This window comes from Lates calcarifer, linkage group LG23, assembly GCF_001640805.2.
Source record: "Lates calcarifer isolate ASB-BC8 linkage group LG23, TLL_Latcal_v3, whole genome shotgun sequence".
Taxonomy (NCBI): Eukaryota; Metazoa; Chordata; class Actinopteri; family Centropomidae; genus Lates; species Lates calcarifer.
In genome coordinates, this window is record NC_066855.1 from 6890340 (window position 1) to 6913418 (window position 23079).

A 23079-nucleotide genomic window follows, 5' to 3' on the forward strand; every position below is an offset into this window, starting at 1 on the left:
TGTCCAGTAGATGCACAAACACACACTATCTTGCCACTGGGCCCCAGCTAAAGCTCCATGGGAGCCACCGTTCTTAAACAGGCACACAGCAGACCTTCATATGAGCTGCAGCTGTAGGAAGACTGGAGGGAAAAACTAGAAAGAAAGGGGGAGTGAAAAGGACAGAGCGAGGGAGAGAGAGAGAATAGGAGGAGCCCAGGGTGTCATTTCTCTCTCTGTCAGCTCCCTGCCTCCCCCATCCTCCCTCCCCCATCACCCCCTGAGATGTGGATGCTTCGTGGGGACAATTACCGACTGACACTTCATCATGGGCTGCGCGACAGGCGCTGACGGCCCTCGTCCAAACAAATGATGCTGGGGTCGAGGTTGTGGGCCTGCCTTCGAGTCTGCCTGCCTGTAGCCCCGCTGCATGGCCCTGCGCTGCATTAGCAAGCCCCAATCCCACCACCCTGACACACACACACACAGAAAAAAAGCTACATTAAAAGAGACTCCTCTCAACCAACCACCTCCTTCCTTTAAGAAAAACACATTTATCAGCGGAGGGGGATGGTGGGTGAGGAGGAGGGGGGGTCTCTCATAGAAGCATGGTGGGCGGGTGGGGGGTGCTACAGTACTGTCAAAACCCATCCCCCTTAGGTAAAGAGAGAGCTCTTCATTTTTGTGAAGCAACTAGCACTCACACATAAACAAACACACACACACAGACATACACACATACACAAAAATACTCCTCAACTCTCCACACATACAACTAATCAGATAATGGGGTTAAACAGCAGCTTAAAAAAGCCAACGAGGCAAAAAGCAAGCAATCAGCACAGTGACACCAGCATGCATCAATTAACCCTGTGTCTTTGTGCAGCGCAGATAACACTCTGACCACCCCCATTTCCCCCATTCAAAAGCAAAACGATCAACTCACTCTTTTGCCTTAGGTTGAGTGCTGCTAAGTTTAGATTCAAAAAGTAGGTCAATTGCTAATAGTCAAAAAAGGGGGCAGCATATAGTTTTTAAGTAAAAAAAAAAAAAGAAAGAAAGGCATGTGGAGGACCTGCTGGTAGCGGTCCCTCAGCTCTGAGTCTGAACCTGCAGATTAATAAACGCTGCCTGTGATTTCAGCCCGGGGAGGCCGATGAACAACAATTGAGACAGACATCAAACGCCTGACTAACACTGAAACAACACTGGTGAAAAAGCTTGCCCGTCTCTGAACAGACTCACCAGTGTGCGTGTAGGATGGAGAGGAGGAGAGAGAAAGACAGACAGAGAAGAAAGGGAGACCGAGACAGCATAAACAATGAAACATTTATCAAAGCCAGGAGTACGGCATCTTCTGCGCTGCACGGGCAGACTGCTAATGCAGGTGGCATTGTTGTTGTGGTATCCTGAGCTGCTGCTGCTGCTAGCTGGCAATGAAGCTGCTGTGCTCACAAACAACCTGTTCCCTCTTGGCACTGTACTTTGTGGATGCCCTCTGCTATCCCCAAGGAACTTGGTTTGCATTTTTCACCTCTCTCATTGTTATGCGATTTTCTCCCTGCATTTATTGTCACATTCTTTTCATTCATACACCTGATGTTTCCCCTATTGGCAGTCCTCCCTTGATAAATGTGTTTATGGCATCTCTCGCGTCTACGAATGCCTGCACAAGCCGCTGTCTAAGATAAATAAAAGGGAGAGCTGGGGGGGGGGGGTAAAAATGAAGGGCAGGAGAGAAAAAATACAGAGCAAGAGCCATACGTCATGTTGGAAAGGCCCTTGAGAACGCTTTCAATCTTTCCGTCAATATTCGGCGTGCAGGCCTGTATACGCCATCATTAAAAAGGGGACGCTTCCCTGTTTATTTATCATAAGGACACATAGCTGACAGCTTCCTGTAAACAAGCCGTGTGTTTATATATGTGCATGAGCATGTGTGTGTGCGCACATCCACTGTAGCTTTCATAACAGCTTTTCATAACACACACTCTCCAAGTGCATAGTCTCCCAGTCCTTTATCTATTAAAATGGATGGTTATAACTCAGTAATGTGTGCGTGTGTGTGTGGGGGGGGCAAGTGATGGAGTTGGCCAGTGTGCTTTCTGATAATGACTGTTAGGGCTCATCACTGTATACAGAGATTGTGGATGTTTAACACAGGGGGGGAAATGCGTTTTTTCCACGCTGACTGATGAAGACAGAACTGAAGAGTGCTGAGGTGAGTGGAGAAAAATGAGGCGGCATTCAGTTTTTCGACATTTTCCATGCTTAACCACCTCCAAGTTAACAAACACTTGAATAGTGAATGCATCGCTCTCATGACGCGATAACAAAAAGGGTCAATAGACAAGGATTGCTAAGAGCTGGTAAGGAATGGTTTTACTGTCAGAGAGCAGAAAAAACAACTCGAAAAGAATCTGAGAACTGCATTTGAGCATCACATCTACAGTTTTCTACTTTCTGTGTCCATCCACTGACTTTGTGGCCATAGTCAGTCAGTCTGCCCACAAATAAGCTCAAGCTAAACAACTGTTGGCCAACAGCTGGGTCAAGTCAATAGTCAATAGCACACATAACTACAAACTTGCTAGAGCAAATCAATCCCTGGTATTTATGAGGAGCAAAAGCAAAAAAAAGCTCCCCTGTTACTTCTCACTTTATTCATATATATTGGGAAATTGTTACAAAGGGACGTTTCCTTGTTGGTGCATGTCAGGCTGGTCAAGTGGGAGCATGTTAGCGTATTTGCATGCAAACGTGTACACGTATCCAGGCCGACTGACCCACAGAGAAAGACAAATGGCTGTAGCAGGGGGTCCGTGCCTGACATTTAGGTTTCACGCGGTAATAGACGTTGACCTGCCGGGGTCAGGCCTGCCAGCAAGGCAGCAGAGGGGCCCATTCCTGCTGTATGGCCCCATCCCTGTAACCAGACACTAGCAAAACAGTGTTCAACACATACACACAAGCACACACACACACACACATAATCATTCACTCACTCAGTAGAGAGGAAGACATCAGACATCCCACAGGTTGGACCACATAGGTGGGGTGTCATTATAGAGAAAAGACAGATGTGTCTGGTATGTGGTTTTGAGTGTCAGGATCAGCTTATACTGGCAAATGTATAACCAGGTCAAGTGTATGCATATATTTCCGTTTAGGTTTTCCATATCTGTGTAGATGCACACTGGTTTCTACAACCAAGGAAGCAGCCTCACTATAGGACAGGTGAAGCAGAACAGTGGTAGCTGCTGTTGTTAAGAGAGTGCCCTGTGTTCACCCACAACTCAGCAACAGGAGGCTACTTTATATACTGTTTGTGACAGCTTTGTGGTAATAATGGAGCCCGGGCCCCTGCTAGTGCAAGTGGCATGCTCAGTCAAGTGAGACTTTGCCTAAGAAAACACACATACATACATACACACACACACACACACACACCAGGCAGCCTCCTTCATGCCTAATGAGACCACTGGGAGAGTGGAGAGCAGGAGGCAGTGAGAGGGAGCCGAGTAGAGAGAGGCAAGAGAAGAGGAGAGGGTAGATGATAGTGGTGGTGGTGGTGGGGGGAGGGTGGGGGTGTACGGAAAAGACAAATACACAGAAAGAGTAAGAGAAGCAACTTTCAAGGTTTGGGAGAAAGAGAAGGAGGATGGAGGACAGAGGAAAAGAGCGATGACCTGGATTGCTGCCAAAAAAGCAAGAGGAAGATGGGGAGGGGGGTCAGAAAGAGAGAAACAAGAGTGCCAGAGAGAGAGAAAAGAGAGAGAGGGAGCTGATGTACACCTCTAGGCTTAGCAGCAGGTGGTTATGCAATGTACACAACATAGGAGTGCAGGGGGGATCAAAGACGTGGGGTGCATACATAACTAAATCTGACACCGTAGCGCAACAAGAGACAATGAGCAGGGAGGGGAGAGGAAAAAAAAGAGGCAAAAACCACACTGAAATACAAAGAGAACAGACACTCCCCCGGGATGGAGGGAGAGAAAAGGAGTACATTGGGTACTAGGTACACATCATCTTTGAGTAGCAATACTGGAGGAGAGAGGAAATGACAGAGAAAAACAACCTAACAAAAGAATAAAGACAGAAATATATATATATATATATATACATGCCAGAACGGCTCTACCTCCACCTCCGGCACTATGGCATCATCCAGGCAGGTGCACATTGCCGTTTGGTGCTGGGGGGGGTAAATAACTCGTAGTCCAAAATGGGAAAAGGCTTAAATGTCCGATGACAAGGAACAGGGACAGACAGGTACAGCTGAGCCTTTGGTTTTGCTTCCAGGGAAAGTGGGGCATGAATTATTAAGATGCGCTCAGTCTAATAAAGTGAAGATGAGCCACTTGGCTCTGTGCTCATCAAAGCAGACAACCACGCTTGTTTGGACCACAGTGCTCAGGCCCCCGCAGCATGTTACACTGTCGACAAGTGACATGTCACCTATACCACTGCTCTGAATACCACTCTGGTTATCTATGAAAATCTCTAGCCAATGAGTTGATTTTTGGATTCACTGCATAACACCGTCTCTCTCCTGTCTACATCATGCTCAATGACAATGTCAGTCATGCGGTTGATGGACTTCAGTGGAATCCTGATCAGATAAAGGATTGGCATCAAAAAAAGAGGAAAAAGATGTGGCACACATTTTGTGTCAGCTGGTTTCTACCCATCAGCAGAGAGTCAGCTGACTTACTGACCGCAAATTTATTGCGTATAAAGCCAAAGCATGGGAAACATTTTTATTTTTTTACTTTTTTTCCCTGATGTGAGTATTGCACCAATAAGGAAACTTAAGCAAGTACTATGATACAATCAAATATTTCGTGTGCAGAGTCAGAAAAGGAAAGTTCAAAAATGCACTCCTACTCCTAGACTGATGTAGAGATGCAGCCCCCTTTCTCTCAAAAGAACCCACCCACTTCAGTCCCAGTTCACAGCGAGTCCCAGTCACCCTGAATATTGTGAACAGTCCCCAGTGCATTTTCTCATCAGCCTTGTGAAATCATGCCTATCTGTGTCAAACATTCAGGGAATTGAACTATAGGAGACAGTTTTTCTGTATTATTTTCTCCTTCCCACTACCACATAAGTATTACTCACTAACAGAGTGAGAATATTGCAACTTACACCCTGCTCTGACATGCAAAATGCCTTCACTGATGTTCCAGGTTGAGCTATGAGTGTCTCATATTTCATTAAGTCTGATGTGTACCCTCATTCCTTGATCAGGAGCAAGGTTTTATACAGTACCAGTCAAACTATCCATCAACACATACAGTAGCTGTGCTGTGAGTGTGCAAGTGACCAATTTAACCAGTGCTTCTCCCCTCAGACTCTCTTCTGTACGTACCAGACCAATGATGGGACAGAGGGCAGGATGGAGGAGATAGAAATAATTTTTGTTTTGCTAGCATTGCAATGTAGCTTTAGGGTGACAGTCACTGCTTGGCTGCTCTCTGCCTGCCTCCTCTTCCGGCTGTCCACATGCCACAGCTAATCCCTCATACACCCAGAGGAAGGCTTCGGGATCATCTCATGTGTGAGCTGGGAAAAGACGGGAAGCTGGCAGGCACATATTGTCTGGGTGAGAGGCAGTGGATGACTGCAACAGAGTCAACACTCCATCCTTCCTCTGGGTGTGCACAATTTCACAAAGCACCGGTGCTGTTGCTGTTGGACGGTGACCTTGCTGACCAGCTAGACTCCTCCTGGTTCTCTCTGCCACAAAACCGACACTTAATCCCTGCTTACTTTGGCCCTCATACTGCAGGTTGGGTGGTGGCACTGTTCTTTTAGCAGAAAGCAAGCCATTTCCATTTGAGTTTCAAAAAATCTGACTAGCAACAAATACAAGTACTATGGCGCATTAGACACTGATGCCACAGAATGATATATTCATGTTCAACAATAATCACGAGTAGCCAAATGGGAAAAAACATTCACATAAGCCTATAATTCATATAACTTTGCGATTTCAAGTCAGCGATATCTAGAATTTCTAAAGGTTAGCACAAGGGCTAACACCTCCAAATAATGCATGAACACTCCCAAGTAGGGGTGTAACAATTCTGAGATCAAGACCGAAACAGCAATACAAATGTCCACAATCTTGTGTTGCGATACCAGAGGACAGAACTGCAATTTGGAAAATCCTTACATCCGTATTCCCAAGCAACAAGGGAAGGTATATTTTCCCTTTTCTTCTCACTCTGCCCACTTAATTTGAATGCAACGTTAGACCAGAATTGCAAGCATCAGAGTAAAAGAAAACATCCACATCAGCCTCTAAGTTGTAATTCTGAGTCTGAAGAAGAATTTCTGACTGTGACAATATCTTTCACTTGTGAAAGAAGCTTCAAAAGTGTAAACAAACCCTGTGGCGAGATGGCTTTAAAGCCACCATTGCTGTCAGTTAGCAGCTTAATAAAATCTAATATTAACACTAATACAATTGATTCAACTGATTTAAAAGGAGCTATATATACCATCTGTTTGCATCTAATTTCACTTGTTCACAATTTGCTTCAAACACCACAAATGCAGCATTCGTGAACAAATCCAGTGAGAAATAAGCAAAATTTTCCATGTCTACATAAAGGGATAATATGAGTTGTGAGATGTTCAAAGTACTATTCATAATCTCTGCTCATACAATACATCCAACATTCAACATTCAGTTTATAGTTACATGAAGAGGTTTGCCTCTGAATTGAAGGAAGGTGCAATGGTTCAGTAGGTGAGTGCTACACAGTATAACTGAACATATAATTGTTATTAGCCAATATACCTCCTGGGTAATAATTCCTGAGAAGACATGTTTACCTTAGGCAGAAGACACAGCCAATTAGAGCATGTCAGCGCTGCATACAAACATAAATACACCCACACACACAAACACAGAAGTGTATAGCAATAAAGTATGACATGAGTGTCAGGCCCTGCCATTATGAAGACAACTGACAATAAAGCTCTCAGTTCAGTCACAGGAATAATATGCCCCTTTATCATTCAATAAGGCAGTTCTCTTCTGCAAGACTCTCAGGAGCCTGCAGGCAAGCAACAACACTCAGGTGCTGAAATGTCTCTTTGCTACATTAAAATCGGTAAATATGTGCAATTCCACACCGTGAGAGGTGGAACTGAGCCTGAGCAGAAGGATAACTTTATACTTTAATGAACACATGGAGGCTAGCATGGTGCAACTAAATCTTAGTTACCCACAAATGCTGTAAAAAGGCAAAGGCCACACCCTGAGCATATTATACACAATTCCATCATCCTTCTTCCTTTTCCTTTTGCTGCACATTTTCCAGTTCAGGAAGGAGCCTATATCACTGTATATAATATATCAGCGACCACTGTCGTTAATTTCTTCTCTCTTTCCCATTCTCTCTCTCTCTCTTTCTCCTCAGGGGTTCCCAGTGGCTGTCCAGAGCACATGTGTTTTGGTTTACCTCGAGTGGAGCCCTATCTGAGCCAGGGGCTGAGAGCAGACTGTGGGCTTTGTCTATGGCATCATTAATCAACTGTCCTTTAACAAAAACAGAAAACCAGATGAGAGACAAAGGGAAGAGACGTGGGGGGTGGGCCCTTATTTAGGTAGAGAGAAAAAACGGCAAAGAGGGTAAGAAAGAAGGAAGAGAGGAAAGAGAGAGAGAGAGAGAAGGGGGGATGCTTGACCCAGATCCAGTGCTTCAATAAATCAAGCAGCAACAATAACAAGCAAAGTTTTCATGTGGCTTGACTGATTAATCAGGCTTTTTTTTTTCTTTGACATGGGAAGCGAGGGAGTCTTTTCTTCTTTTTCTGTCTTGTCTCTCCTGTGGGAGACAGCAGAGTGGCTGTGCAAGTTTTTTTTTATGTTGGGTGTTTATGTCTTTATGCTGCAAGGTTTTAGACGTGGAGGCCTGTATCGTTCATGGTTTAATGAGAGCAAGGCCTTCATTTTATTGTGCAATGTGACAATTTCACCGAAGGTCTCCAGCTATATTAACGGGGCACAGGAAGGTTGTCAGGGGAGGTATAAAGACGCACATTCCTACACACACACACAGTCGTATACAGACAGATGAAGGCACAGGCATGCAGACACAGGTTTCAATTCTGAAATATAAACAAGCTGCTGTTCTACACACATGCACAAACCACACACACTATCTACGCAGCGAGCCACAGGATGTGAAGCAGCCCTGTGAGACTCTTTGCAAGGTGCCGATCGATGGGCATTGAGTGTGGACAAGGAGGCCTCAGGATCGATAAGGGGCCATTACAGAGATGTGCCTACTGGGAGCTGGGAGAGGAGGTGTAGGTGGGGTGGAGATATATCTGGGCCCTTGATGCTGTCCCCTTTACCTCATCGGTGGGAGGGTGAGCGCTGGGACGCACATGCACACAGCAGAAACGTGGACATGTACGTGCATTAGGAGAATCCTCACACACTGAGTTAAATAGAGAGCGTTGCGTGCTGTACATGCACTTGTTCGCTCACACACGCACCAGCTAATGGCATCCCAGGAGACCTGCTGCCATACCAGCCGTGCTCATCCTCGTCTCCTTCCCTCAGTCGCCCATTTTCAGTGTCTTCGTCTACAGTCTTCCTGTGGGGAAAGATTCTTTCTGTCTCTCCAACTCACTTTCGGTGCCATCTTCTCCTCTGTTTCCTCCTCCCCTCGCCTTCCTCCTGTGCATTGCAGTGTCACCAGAACTGCCTGTGCTGTGCTCTGTCAGTGGAACAGCTTGATCCTAAGACTTTCTGTCACCCCCTTCTCATCCTCCGCTCCTCCCTCCACCTCTCTGCTGCTTATAGAGAGAGAGCAGTGACTGTTTCTATTCTGTCTCTCTCACACACACACACAGACATACACACAGACGCACATGCACAGCTGGGGAAACGACAGCATTGTTACTTCCACAGAATGTCTGGCAGTGACATAATCCCCCACCACTTCCTGTTTTACATGTTCTTAAGGCGTCTGCAATGATTTTGCATAAAGGTTTACTCATGGCTCAATGCAACTTCCGAGCTGTAATGACTTGTGGGAAGGGGCTCAGTTAATGTATTTAGATTAGCTGGGTAATACAAATGTATTAAATTCATTTCAATTTAAGAACCTGTTTACTCCCAAAATTCTATACCTATCCACAACAAAAAACTCCTCCACTATCGATACATAGAAGTTCACATAGATGAACCATTCAAGCAGGTGACTGAAACCAATGAGGCAGACTGTGAGCTGGCTCTTGCATCCATCACCTCTCCAGGCAAAAAAAAGTGAGAAATCCTCCTACTAAGAATTGGAGTAGAAGGGTCTCTTTCTCCTATTTGCCATTGCCCTCTTTTTTCTGTGCCCCAAGCACCAGCGCCGCCGTTGGTGCTGGTGGAGATGGGTTGAAATGGATGGTTGAAAATAGTGCATTTAGATGATGTTGTGGAGACTCAGGACTATTAAAAGTCAGGCAAATGCCTTTACCAGTGCTTATGAAATTGCACTGAGGTGCCATGTCGGCTCCTGCAACTGCGTCCAAAAAAACCCTTCTGTGGCTGATCAAAAAGAAAGTGCACGTGTGGTGTATGCGCACACACAGTTTCTGGCCTCAGCAGTCCCTATTGGTTTGGAAGGCCATAGCAGGCTATAACAACTACAGCCTCCTGGCCGGCATGTTAGTAGTGGGCCCTCTGTTTCAGCAATCTGGGTTCTCTTTGCCTTTGGACAGGGACCAGGTCAGACTGCACAATACACCACTGTGTTTGGAGAGGGAGAGAGAAAGAGGTAGAGAGAAAAGGAAAGAGAAATCTGCAGGCATGTGAGTCTGTGTACACACGTGTGTAAATAAGTACGTGTGTGCAAGCATGTACTATATGTTTTGGTTGTGGGAATACTGCTCATGTGTGTGAAAATGTGCATATGTGTGTGTTATGACTGTTGGACCCACCACACCCTCACTCTCTTCTACACTCAATTGCAACCACCCCAACCTTCATCCTTACATCATCATCACTACAGTTTTTGCTACCTCAGCACAAACAACCATTTTGGGACCTGTGGCAGCAGTTTCCCTCCCCAAGGCAGCATTTGAATGGTGTTGTTGGAAACCTCCATGAGGTCGGTGCACCAGGAGTAACACACATCAGCACCAGTCTGAAACAATACAGTGGAGAGTAAACGTTTCAGCCTACACAACTGTGACGACTGCAGGGAAAACAGACTGCAGATACAGAGTGGGCCTGTGCCCCTTTATAGAGCGCAGACAGCACCTGTCCCTTTAAGATTTATTTCTCACAGCTTGTGGCTGCTGAGCTGCGCGGGCTAGCCTGAGCCGGGCTGCGCTGCGCTGTGCATGTATGGTAACAGGGGGGAACCGCGCCGCCCAGCCTGCCAGCCCACCGCAGGGAATTTGTTTATGTTTCCTTGCTGCCAAGTTCCTGTCAGGAGGCGCCCCAAAGAGGAACTGCAGACTACTCAGTACTGTTAGCTACGCCCTCTCGCCTAGAGTGGCTGGGGTTTTCTGCATACAGTATCGGGTGGTGCTTTGTAGCAACACTCAAATCCAGGGAGGTCTCTTCATCAATTTCAGCACTCACATACATACACACACACTCCATATTTCAAGCACCCACTCTGTTGTTCCAAAACCATCTTTCGGAGCACTGAACATTAAAAAACAAGTTCTAACAGAAAACTTAATTTATGACCCCAAACAGATTAACACCAATTTACTCAAAACAGTACATAAAACAGCACAAAGGCATAGTTTCATTAAAGCAGCACTTTACGAGTGGCACTTTGTTATGCTGTGGATTATGGGTATTGTAAAAACTGAGCACCACCACATAAAAACACAGTAAATAGGATTGGTAAACTCATGGGCATCAGGTCAAGCACGTGTGGGAAAAGAAATTATTCTCCCTCTAATGCAAAAGAGCAAAAACATTCTGACTTCCAATAACACACACAAACATTTCCTCGAATCGTGACAAAAATATGCTCCGTTGCCGCCAGTAAAACAATGACTGTATCGCATTTGCACATTAATACAATACCTCAGCCTGGCATATACACTACATACCATTTCATGAGTCATCCACCACACATAAGCTCTTCTGTCAAGCTAGGTCAGCAAGTGCATTAGTATCTGTCTTGAGTTCTGTGGCCACCCAAAAGTTTGCCTCTGCACAAAAAGGAAACAGCTCATTGCTTGCAGTTATGTCAAGGACATGAGATTTTGTCTTTATATTATGCACGTGTGACGTCCAGTCAGTGTGTGTGAGAGGTAGAGAGATGTACATATGTGTGCATGCGCGGAGGAAGGAAAGGTCAGACAAGGCCAAACAAGGGGGCGTGGGACCCAGGATGGCAAGACAGAGGAAGAGATACAAAAAAAAGGGGGGAAAAACAAAAGATGGAAGCGTGGATGGAAAGATGTTGGCTGGGGCTGGAGGGGGGTGTTTGGGGGGGGGGGGTGAAAGGAAAAACAGGAAGTAATTTATGTCGGCTTGGATGGACAGCACCCACTCCCTGTCACGTGCTGGCACATTTCACTGCTCTTCGACTGTACAGTCTGAAACTCCCCATTTACACAGACAATGAAAGATAAACCAGCGGCTGAGTGGACAGGGGAAATGCACCGGCTGCATTTGTTTGAATGAGATTCATGCTGTTGTGTCAAACTTCTCAATTTTTTCACTGTGGGTGGAGTGCACACTCACAACTGAAAACTTAAATCAATTGAGCATCAGCACTTGCAGCACCCTTCTGCTATTCTGCTGATGGCGAGGAAGTAAGATGCCACACAATATCTTGCTATTCAAATGCCTTACAATAAATGAGCTCAGCAGCACAAAATACCAACTGAACTTGAAGTGGTTCATTCAGCCGTAACTCTTGAGATGTGGAGGGTTGTTTAAATCTGACAAATCAAATTGGTTAATCAGAATGTGTGTGTTGGAAAGCCCCCATGTTCAACACAATCGCACCAAACACCACAGTACAATTTATCACAGTGAAATAAGAAAAATGTCTGAGGAGCCGCTGGAGTTTCAAAGAAACTGGCACAGCAACACAAGGAAGGCAGTTTTAATCTAACATGGGGAAATCTACAAAGAAAGAGTATGAGAGCTGCTGTGGCAAAGATGTCGAATGCTGATTATCCAACTCTGTCCAGCTTCGGTAGAGAATAAGAAGCACTATTACACAGGAACAACTCTGCATAAACAACACATTTCAACTTCCCTGAAGTTTCCATGTGTGGAGTGGAGTAAGAAAAAAACACATCACTTACAAAAAAAAGGAAAAAAAAAGAAAAAACACAGGAGTCCCATTCTAGACAGAGGGTGAGGCCGCGGGCCCGGCAGCCACCACCGACCTACCGCACACAGAGTGTGAATCATTAAAGGCATGTGTTCCACATCAACTGCCGGGGCCGCTTCCCAACCCACTTATGAGACTGGATCTGAATTATGATGGGGGGGGTAAAATACCGCTTTACTTGGAGATGAAAACCCTAAACCTGCTAACTCAGAGACAGAGAGTGAGAGAAACTGGAAAATGACTGCATATGAGTACAGCGTGTACCTTCTGCCAGTTCACAAAATAAAACAGGAATTACTAAATGAAGCAGCTAATGGAATAATTACATGATTTCCAAAAAGTGTAATGTTTCATCATGAACAGATGAAATGAGTGAGGTTTTATGCCCTCTATACAACTAAAAGGAAAGCCAAACAGAATCGCAAAATGACCTACTTTAATTCCTACATGTCTTTCCGGCTGCCTTTGCCATTTTCTAACCTCACAGAAGCTAACACAACACAGTGGTAAAACTTTCTCAGAGAAAACAAAACAAAGGGTGAGGAAAGACAAAAGAAAAGAGAGAGGAAATCGGAGTTGTACGCATATATGACCAAAGTGCCAGCCTTACTCTTGTCCATCAGGCCAGCCGTATGCCAAACTGGTTGCTAACAGGCGGGTGTCTGCCAGACCACTTGTCATCCCCAGTTACGACACATGTACGTCCTCTGGGGGTGTGAATATGTGTTTGTGCACAAAAACACACACCCTCTCTGGTGTGGCCATCCAGTGAGGGAGGCGATTTGTGGAGAGAGTCTGCATACTTCTGGGTATTTGGCTGGGATCTTGGTACACATACCATCCTATTTGCTTTTGCTTGCAGGCTGGTATTGGGGTTCGGGGTTGGGGATGGGGTTGTGGGTGTTCCTCTGTGGGAAGAGATCAGCTTCCCCCGGGGCCAGGAAGGGACAGAAAGGACAGAACAGGACAGGACAGGACAGGACAAGACATGACATGACAGGGCAGGGAAGGAAAGGAAAAACGCAAGTTTGTACAGGCAGGGGAAGGCCAAACAGGACAGGACAGGCCAAATTCTGCCTCAGTCCTGGGGACATGGTGCTATGATTGGCCTAGAGGAACTGACCAACCTCTTCAGCTCCTTTCTGTCAGTCATTATGACAGCAACATTCTGGCAAAACAGCATGAAATGAAATAAAGGGAAATGACAGAATAAAATGAATAGTACTATTCTTTCTGCTGCCACAGTGTCTTGCAGTGATACCAGTAAGATGATCAGACCCAATAAATTAGTTTATATTTACTGTGAGATGGTCCAAGTTCTTCAAGCCAGTTCCTAATGATGAACGGCTGTTTTTGTTTGGTCTTTGTCGCTTTAACATGACGGAGCAAATCTCCCCAGCTGCCAGCTCCAACTCTGATGCAACAGACCCAGGATTAGACTTGATCCTACCACTGGCGGCATGCAGGCCACAAGATACAGTACCTCCTCTAAACAGTACAGAGTGTGTGTGTGTGTGTGTATGTGTGTCTGCATACATGTGTTTGAAAATTATTCCAACAGGTTTGAAAAGACATTCGGCCGAGCACAAAAAGCAATCTTAACGAAGGCTGTGAAAAGCAGAAGATATACCATGGGGGGGGGGCACATGGGAAAAACACTCAATAATGAGCCATACACTTAACATGACCACAAACCCAACATGACAGTCACATGATGAGGAACAATGCTAGTTGTAGAGAGAGTAAGATGGTGTTTGGTACCCACAGACTCAAGTGTGGAGTGTGGAGAAGTCCAATTACCCAGAGTTGACAGGAGCGACAAATTCGGGCTTACCCCAAAAACGTCAATCTCCCTGTCCTTGGCCAAGGAAATCTCCCCTTGAATCGACTGCAGCTCCTAAGCTCTAAGGAAAGAGGAAGAAAGAGAGAGAAAGATATTTGAAACCAAGAGCTTTGTGGTCCTTATCCACGTGCTGCAGACTCAGTGACTCCCTAGCCTCTCTGGCACAGAACTGCTTCACTACACGAAAACTCTTACACTCTTTTTCCTTTCTTCACTCTCATACCGCCTGTAATCTCCCCGCCCTTTTCCAATAGATTGCACTTTCTCACTCGCTGCATTTGTGCTCCAGACATCATGTGAAAACTGGAGTAAAACAGTGCTTTTGTGGTGTGTGAATTACCTAGGGCCCAGGCAGGCACAGTAGTGCTTATGGCCACAACTCAATTACAGCAATGTGAATCAGGTGGCGGCCTAGAAATCCCCTCAGCCTGATGCACAAATAGGGACACAGAGGCGCCTTCATAGCCAAGATGGAGACAAATCTAAAGTGGCGTGTCATCTCTTCATTGAAGGACAGCTAGGGCTAAAGCTGCATAGATGAGCGGCTGCCACAGACATGGATCTAGCGTCATTGGTTTGAAGCGAGCGTGTGAACAACGCCATCGTGTTTCCACACGTTGCTAAAATATCAAAAGTATTTACCAACATGTCTGGTTGCAGATCTAAATTGAAAGAGTCACATGGCTCTTAGGATCTCTGATAAACGCCACCTTTGTGCTGAAGAGAGCATGGAAAATGTTTTGTGGGACTGTTTTTTAACCAAAAACAACTGGATGAAAATTACAGGATGGTGGTTTGCACATGTTAAAAGGCACTTTGTTGGATTTCATGGATTCAACAGAAATGCCAAGCTGCACAATCATGGTCAATAATATTTGAATAGAAAATTGGTTTGTGTCAAAAGCATTCAAAAGCATAGAGTTTATCCTGTCTTTCTCTTTGAGGGGAAAACAGAGACCATCTCTTTTTTAGCATATCCTGACTACAGGATCCCTCCAGCTCTCATAAATGGTAGAACTGTAGACCAGGCCAGATTTTTCCGAAAGCATGTTCAAGAGAAACCAGTGACATTTAAAACTGTGGTCTGTTTGAGTTTATTTCACTTCACTAGGCACTTGTCACAGTAAGAACATTTCTGTATTTCAGTTAACAAAGAAAGCAGCAAGTTATATCAGGACAGAGCTTTCATGACAGCTTTCCTAATGGTTGGTCTGTAGAAGGGTCATGATACCATTATAGAAAAAAATCCCCTCCCTCCAGGTCAAGTAGCATTGGTGCCATTTTACAAGGAGCAAATGAATTTCACACTAATTTGTTATCACAAGCTCCCGAGGACAGTCAAACAGCAGAGACATAAATATAGCATTTTTACAAAAATAATGCATTCGTCTTTACTACAAAGACTGGTTTCCTTTTCCATGCGACAGACTTCCAACTGGCTGCTGTACAAACCACAATTTCAATGTTAATGAGGAATCCCATTTCCAGATTCACACAAAGTGTTTGCCAGATGACTGAAACAAGCTTTGTTAGAGTTGCTGTGCTAGTAAATGATGCTCACATGCATTGGCTATAAGCTCACCTTCCTGCTAAATGTGCATATTTAGTTTGTATGACAATGTAGGAGAGTAAATGCAAGGACACATCTCTGCCAAGAGGTGCATATGCACATAATCATAATCCTTAAATCAGTTTAACTCTAGACCTATGCACTGCAGGCATATTACGCAAGATTTGTGTTGTCTAATATTACAAAATGACATTAACAACAGGGTATAAACAAATATGTCACGCTATATAATGAGCCGACTATATGACCCTGATAATGAGATGATGTTTGTTACTCCAGCTGACAACACTTTACTGTGTAAGACTCTGGCTCTGTGCTGCTCCCTCTGGTATCCATTCCAACCTGTCACTCTGCTGGCCTGGACCCACGCCCTGACTCCTCATCTCACTTCCTGTCTCATTACAAGGCTTCACTTCCTGTTGCGGATCTGACTGGTTTTTGAATGCTGTGGTTTTATTAGACCAAGAACAGCTTAATTTAGAGACGGAGCAGGTAGGTGGAAATGAGGACAGAGTTTATGCACATGTACCCATGTGTGTCTATAGAAGTGTGTGTGTGTGTGTGTGTGCACATTCATGTGCAAGCCTGGAGCCTATACACTGATGAGAGTGGACAAGAGTAGCCTGAGGTAATCACGTCTTTATCTTTGCTGATGGGTGAAAGCAATTCACTGCAGACACTCACCTTTAATACACACACATACACACAAGGAGAAAAAGGGGCCCTCACGGCTGGAGCCCATCTGCTTTCCAAATGGAAGCCAATTTACTGCACCTAGAAGGCCTCAATTGCTCAGAGACCCACAGTCTCACCAAGTGGAGAGCCTGAAAGGATAATGCGGCAGGGTCACCCGATCTTCAATGTATGGCCTAGAATTGGCAACTGGGACTGGGATTTAGGTTGCTCAAGTGCTGATGGTTAAAAAGGTTTGATGGGAGGCGGTCCAACTCTCAAGTGAAATCAATCATCAGCCCTGGGACGTTCGCTTACTTGTTGTGACAGCAGCACCCCTCCACTGCTGCTCAGTGCAAATGTGTAAAAAACTGATTGAGGGTACGACCAGCAGTCTCCAAGTGCGCGGTTACTGGGGAATGGCAGCCCTGCGGCGAGAGTCATGAGCTCACATTAAAACAGACACAATGTGTTGTTTTAACTCGCTTGGTTGTATAAAATTCTACCGGCCGCGTGCACGCACACACACACACACACGCATTCACACAATATAGACCCCTCTTTCCTTGAGGCTCTGACTCTCAGCGGTGGAAACCCCCTTCAGTCACACATAGATCACATAACCTCTCTTGACATCGGAGGACAGCACTCCCAATGGAAAGATGCAGATTCACACACGCTGAGTGCCGGCCAAGGCTCCAGACTGCCATTGTCCTTCAGAGTCATCCAAACAAAACAATGAAGAGGGTCACGCAAGGCCCCCTGTGGAATGGTAAATAATCAGAGAGTGAGAGGAAGAGATGGCGAGAGATTCAGAGAGACAGAAACAGACACGAAGAGGAAGTGAGAGAGAGATTGAGAGAGACTAATCCACTGTGACAGTGTGATATGGAACACCAAGTGCAATATATGATCATCTGGGGGCAGGTGAATTCCACTAATGTTCAATCATTCAGGATGAATCTGACACCAGTCGAATGGAAAATACGTCAGCTGCATGATGTACAGAGCAAAAACACCCATGTAAAGAAAGAATCTAAATTATCTCACCTCTAGGTATAAGGAATTATAGATAGTATAACACATGGTGAAAAGACATCCATTCAACTTTGAGTTTTATAACAATATTTTATGCTCTGTAGTAAAATAACAGCAGTTTACGGCTCATACAGTGCAGGAGACAATAGTTTTTTTTTTTGTGAGTGCAATCATCTGGGTGAGTGTTGCTTTCCTCGAAGCCAGAAGAGGGGTTAAAATCCTAACAATATCAAAGGCTTAGATTGTGGTGATGTTAATCATTCATTAGTGCTGAGTGACCCTTATTATAAAACCATCTTTGTTGTCATTATTCATCTGGCATAAAATGCTAGCCTGTTAATTCAGGCTCAGGATGTTGACAATAGGCGGTCCACAAAGGGCTTGGAAGGCACAGTCCCCCTCCTGATTGGTCTTTCATATGCTAATGAGGGAACTGTTTTGGGTTTACTGGCCTGGTTGGAAATGATTTAGGGCGACACCGGTGCTCTGAGCCTTTATGTTTAGGCTGGCCGCGGGGGCTCATATATCACCCTGATCATTAATCAATTAGCGTCTCCTAGCCACCTGTCGGACACATCGGCGCACAAAACATTCCTGCCCTTGGGCAGTTGCTAGACGATGATCATCAGTAGCACCGCTATTACCTTCCAACCCCTCGCCACCCAAACTCTCCCCTTCCCCCCTTCATGGTAATACCCTGATGGATTACATAATCACACCCAAACACTGCCCGCAACGACAAGGGCTCCTCTCCCAGAGAAACAAATCTGAGTGGAAACTGCCATGTTAGTTTTTTTTTTTTAAATGGGTCTCCCCTTCCCCAAGTCAATTGAGCTTGAGTTTTTTTCTTAACGTGCTTTTGCCCTCCGCTGTCACAAACAGAAAAGACGGGGCAGAAAGGAATTGATGCCGACCTTGAAGGAGAATCAATATGCTGACGGCTATTCAAAAGTGCTGAATGCACACCAACGCTGTGTCCTCCATTGTTTTAAATGCAACTGCCTCCAGTGAGGTATTGATGGTTGTTTAGTATTGATGACGTGTCACAGTAGCCAAATATATGTGAGATGGAAAGGTCTAAACTACCAGGGTCTTAGTGACATTAGAGTAAGTCTAGAAAAGTGATTTTGTTTAGACTATATGAACTTAGTGCTGACTTGCAGTAAGTAGACTGCTGAAACAAACACTCAGTGGCTTTTTGACTAACTGTTCATTCATCACACATTCGGCTTCAATAACAAACACTAAGTTTCTGTTATGGAAAACTGAACAAGAGAGGAAGGGAGGGAGAGAGAAAGGTGAAAAAAAGTTGTGTTAAATTTTTCATGGTCTGGGGTTGTTTGAAAACTCCATCAGGCTTTGTGATCTCATGAAGCCACTTGAGACACAGTGCGGTGGGAACGATGGCGATTGAAAAATTCCTCAAAGATTTCCGTTTAACAGTTGCCTCCTGCTCAACTGCCACAAACACTTTTTTTCTTCTTCAGATTTGTATGTAAATTTGAACTCTCATGCAAAGGCCCTCACTGCGACTAGACAATCTCTTTTTCACAGCCTTGCCTCCCCAACAATACCCAACTCCCACCTCCCTCCCATCCAACCCCCAAAAACCCTTCACATTTTTCACACTTTTCCATTATTTGGAACTAATTCTTAAAAGCAGCTGAAGAGATAAGTGGCACTAAAATTAGAGCCTAATCCACCAACCCTCAATGTGGGGACATGGAGAAAGTAGATTTGTCAAGCCTTGATTTAGCAGTATTCTTTCATTATAAAAGTAGCACTCTTCACGCAGCTTAGCAATACGAAATGGCTCAATCAGTCTCGTGTGGAACACTGAAGTCGGAAGGGGGAAGAGGATGGAGTGAGAGCCTATTTGTGAACCCAGAAAACTTAGCATCATGCTGATGCCATTATTGTGTTGCCAGCATTATTATTCCTACCTGCGCTGCACTCTTCAACTCTAAGGGTTCTCCCTTGAAAATGAAATTCGCCATCCATTTCTAAAGGCTCCAAACACAAGAGCTGTTTCACTGGGGGACTGTAGAAAATCTGGGCCACTGTGTTGGGTGTGTAAAGTGTGTAACACTGAGCCGGGCACTGGAGACTGGGAGTTTTCTTTTTTTTTTCCATCTTTTAAATCCAACCAGCTCAGGCAAGGAGCCAGCTACCGACATTATCAGGTGGATTTTCAAAAGAACAAAAGCTCCTCTTCGATTCTTTACACTGCCAGTGTGAAAAAAAAAGCTGAACAGAAACCCCATCCAGCACAGATACTACTGTGTGTGTGTGTGTGTGTGTGTGTGTGTGTTTGTGTGCGTGCATGCACATTTCCAGCTCCCTCCCTCTCCTTGGTATTTCAACCAAATTCATTTCTTTCAGAAGATTATTTCCCAGATAATCTCACACTTTCTTCTATTTACTTATCTCCTCAGTAAGGTCCTAAAAACTGGCTGTGATATTAGAAGTGCAAAGGTCATAACTAAAGCTGAGAACAGAGGGAGGAAAGCATATCTGTTCTAGCTCACTGTATCTAATCACATTCAAAACATAAATGTATTTCAGAGGCCACAAGGCCAAATAAAAGATATTTTTGGATAGATAAATCTAAAGGGGGAGGAGGGAGATCTCACACTTGACTGCAAACAAGGAAAGTGTATAGTTGTGTTGCCCAGTATCGGTTGGTGGACAAGCAGTGCTAGAGAGGAAAAACTATTGCCTGAGCAAGATAAAGGCTATCCATGGAGTACAGAGGCAGAGAGAAGACAGCGGGAGGGAGGAGGGTGATGGGCAACAGAGCAAAGGCTTGACCTCTTGGGTCAATAGGTGATTAGTAACATTTATCATACCTATGCAAGCTGCTAAATGAGAAGCCAGGAGGCTTCTCTCTGAAGAATTCAGCCACATTTCGATGTCAAAGTCCAAATGAAGGCTGGGCCCACTACTGGCAACCAGATGCTATGTGTTTATGACAGAGACAAATATTGGAATCCTTAAGTGGAAAAACATGCCATGCTGGCACACAGCAGCGGCAGCGAAACGTTACATCATTTTGAAGATTTAATGAGCACAGCCTGGATCAGATCAGAAGTTTAAATACCTGCCAATGCCAATATAAAAGCTTGTATTTCATGCTTCATGAGAGAAGGTAAAAAGTAAGTTTCACTCAATAGGAAAACAATGGTTGGAGGATGAGGGGCCTGCGGTTGTGGTTGTGGGGGAGGCAAGCAGCACTGTCTAAGTCCTGATGAAAGACATGCAAGGTATCTGAACGCAGGGAATCCATGGAGCCACAGCTCAGCCACACTGACATTCACATGGAGAAAATGACAAAGGAGCAATTGAGTGCAGGGACCAGATTTGGCACAGACTTATCAGAAAACACCCCACCCCCAGGGGACTGTCCGACAGTGGCTCTGTGAAGAAGCACGGCAGCTCAGCATTGTTTTGGTGCTCCGGACAAGTGGACCGGAGTCTGAGTGGGTATCCTGGGCCTGAGGCCAAGCGAGAATGAAAATACGCTGTTGTGCGGAAGGACAATTAGGACACACTCACGCAACAGACATCCATCAAAGTGAAGATGGCAGTTAATTTCACATATAAAACAAACATAGCCTTCTTGTCAGGCATTTCATAACTTGTGCATGGGCAGAAAATCTACATTGATACTACGCGAAGTGAAATGCACAAACAAAACACAAATTAGAGATGGCATTCCATTTTTATATCCCACAACTCCAACGCGCACGAGACAATTAACAGTTTTCAGTTGCAAACACGAGCTCTGGAGTCGCTTGAGCAAATCACTCAAAGCACGTTTGCGTGGTCCAAATGCAGTGAAAAGTTATTTTCAGGCATTCAAACAGGAGCTGAAGAGTTGAACTGAAATGAACTATGTAAACCCTCAGCCTTGGAGCATGCTGCTACCTTCTCACTAGAGACCAGTGAGGGCCGAGGTAAGTCAACAGAAAAGCATACAAAGATGACACAATAATAAACAAAAAAAGACAAACATGACAGAGCTCACACTGTGCTCAGATGATACACACCTGTTTCTACTTTGCCGCTAAACAGGCAGATGAATGCAACAACACTACAAGCTGAAAAAAGATTAAATAGCAAAACACTAAGCTGAACACAATCATTCAACACCTCAGGCAACCCAGTAATGTTGGGGAACAGCGCTGAATCAAAAGACAAGGAAGCAGCCTTTTCACATGTGCATAGGTGTGACAGTGGGCAGAGCTCCAAATGTTCTGCAAACTGTTTTCTCCTCATTTTTCACATTCCTGCTTCCACCGCTGTCTGTGTTCACTGCTGAACCATACCAGTCACCTCCACGCTGTTAGCGATGGAGGAGCAGTGTAGTTTTAGAAAGGAAACAGAGAGAGAGCAACTGGAATCCGCATCAAGGTCTAAATAGATTTTTTTCTCATAATAATTTTCAGTAGCCTGTTTATCGAACTGACAAAGGTGTTGATGTGGATAAAACATGCTTGTTAAGGCCATATACAGTAGGAATGTACTTGTATATGCCTTCCACATCCTCTATCTCTCTCAAGGAGGTTGGACAATGCAATCTTTGAGTCACATCCATATCACTCTTATAGTCCTTGAGTGTTGAAAAAATCACAGGGCCACTGTTTGCCACAGGGACTTGACATGCAACAGATACAGCACAAACCATTCAACATGAATTTTCATTTCTTACTACTTGTACTGGATCTTTTTTTTTTATATTAACAACCACATCCTGTCATGCTTGATGCTGGTTTCAACATAATAACCACAGAGAAACTAATAGTGGTAGATAAACTAATTAATATCATTGTGCGTAGATATTGGAATAAAAGCAAAATCAGTAACATATTGAATGGGTTCACAGTTATCAGAACAGTGGTATTGATGTAGAAGTCTTCAAACAGGTTGGGTAGATTTAGCATCATCCACTCTGTCTTTGATGTTTTGTTGCAGTAAAAACCAAAGCTTGTGGTTACAGCTATCTTAAACAAGGTGTGTCCCAGGGTGATCTGCAAGATGGGGATTGAGGCCATGGAGGCATTTTTTAATGTATTATATAAAGCTCAATCTCTTTCCGGTCCTTTGTTTGTCATAATCCTTTGCACTCCTGGAATCTCGTCCTTAATGCACAGCACAAAATTGCAAATAAGCAAACTGCAAGGCAGTGTGAACAAATAAGCAATTAACCAGTCAACATCAATGTTTTCCAAACAGACACAGGATTAGTGAGCAATGTCACTTGTGGTTTATCTTGTTCATGCTGTGGATATCTAGATCTTGTCCAAACCTTCCTCCCACAGTTTTTCTCCGTGGATACCATACAAAACAATACAGACCCAAAACTATCATAGGAAACTATCAAAGGAAAGCAGTGATGCAGGCTGTGTTTTCTTAATGCAAAGTGATTCAGCACATCTTATCTACTGTATTATGTAGGAAAATGCAAATACAGAATCAGATACTCAATATTAAATTACATCTAGGGCCAAACAGACATGCGTAAGTGCAACTGTAAACAAAAATTGTGAATTGGCAATGGGCACAAAGTTGAGTAGGCAGTGACTAAGAAACCTAGGAATGGTTGATGTGGACAAATGGGAGGTTCTGCAGAAATCACCCTGGAA

General features: G+C 44.5%; 1 protein-coding gene across 7 annotated transcripts in view; it reads right to left on the reverse strand.

Annotated features, from left to right (window-relative positions):
• raraa (retinoic acid receptor, alpha a) overlaps positions 1 to 23079 on the reverse strand; it is a 136772-nt gene that overhangs the window by 105966 nt on the left and 7727 nt on the right. For 3 of the 7 annotated variants that reach the window (XM_051066584.1, XM_018664881.2, XM_018664866.2), the window contains exon 2: positions 14146 to 14215. The exons of 3 other annotated variants lie outside the window; for them this stretch is intronic. The gene's annotated coding sequence lies outside the window, so the exon portion shown is untranslated. Of the gene's footprint in view, positions 1 to 14076; positions 14093 to 14145; positions 14216 to 23079 lie in introns of those variants that run through there. One more of the 7 variants, XM_051066582.1, reaches the window with a different exon arrangement.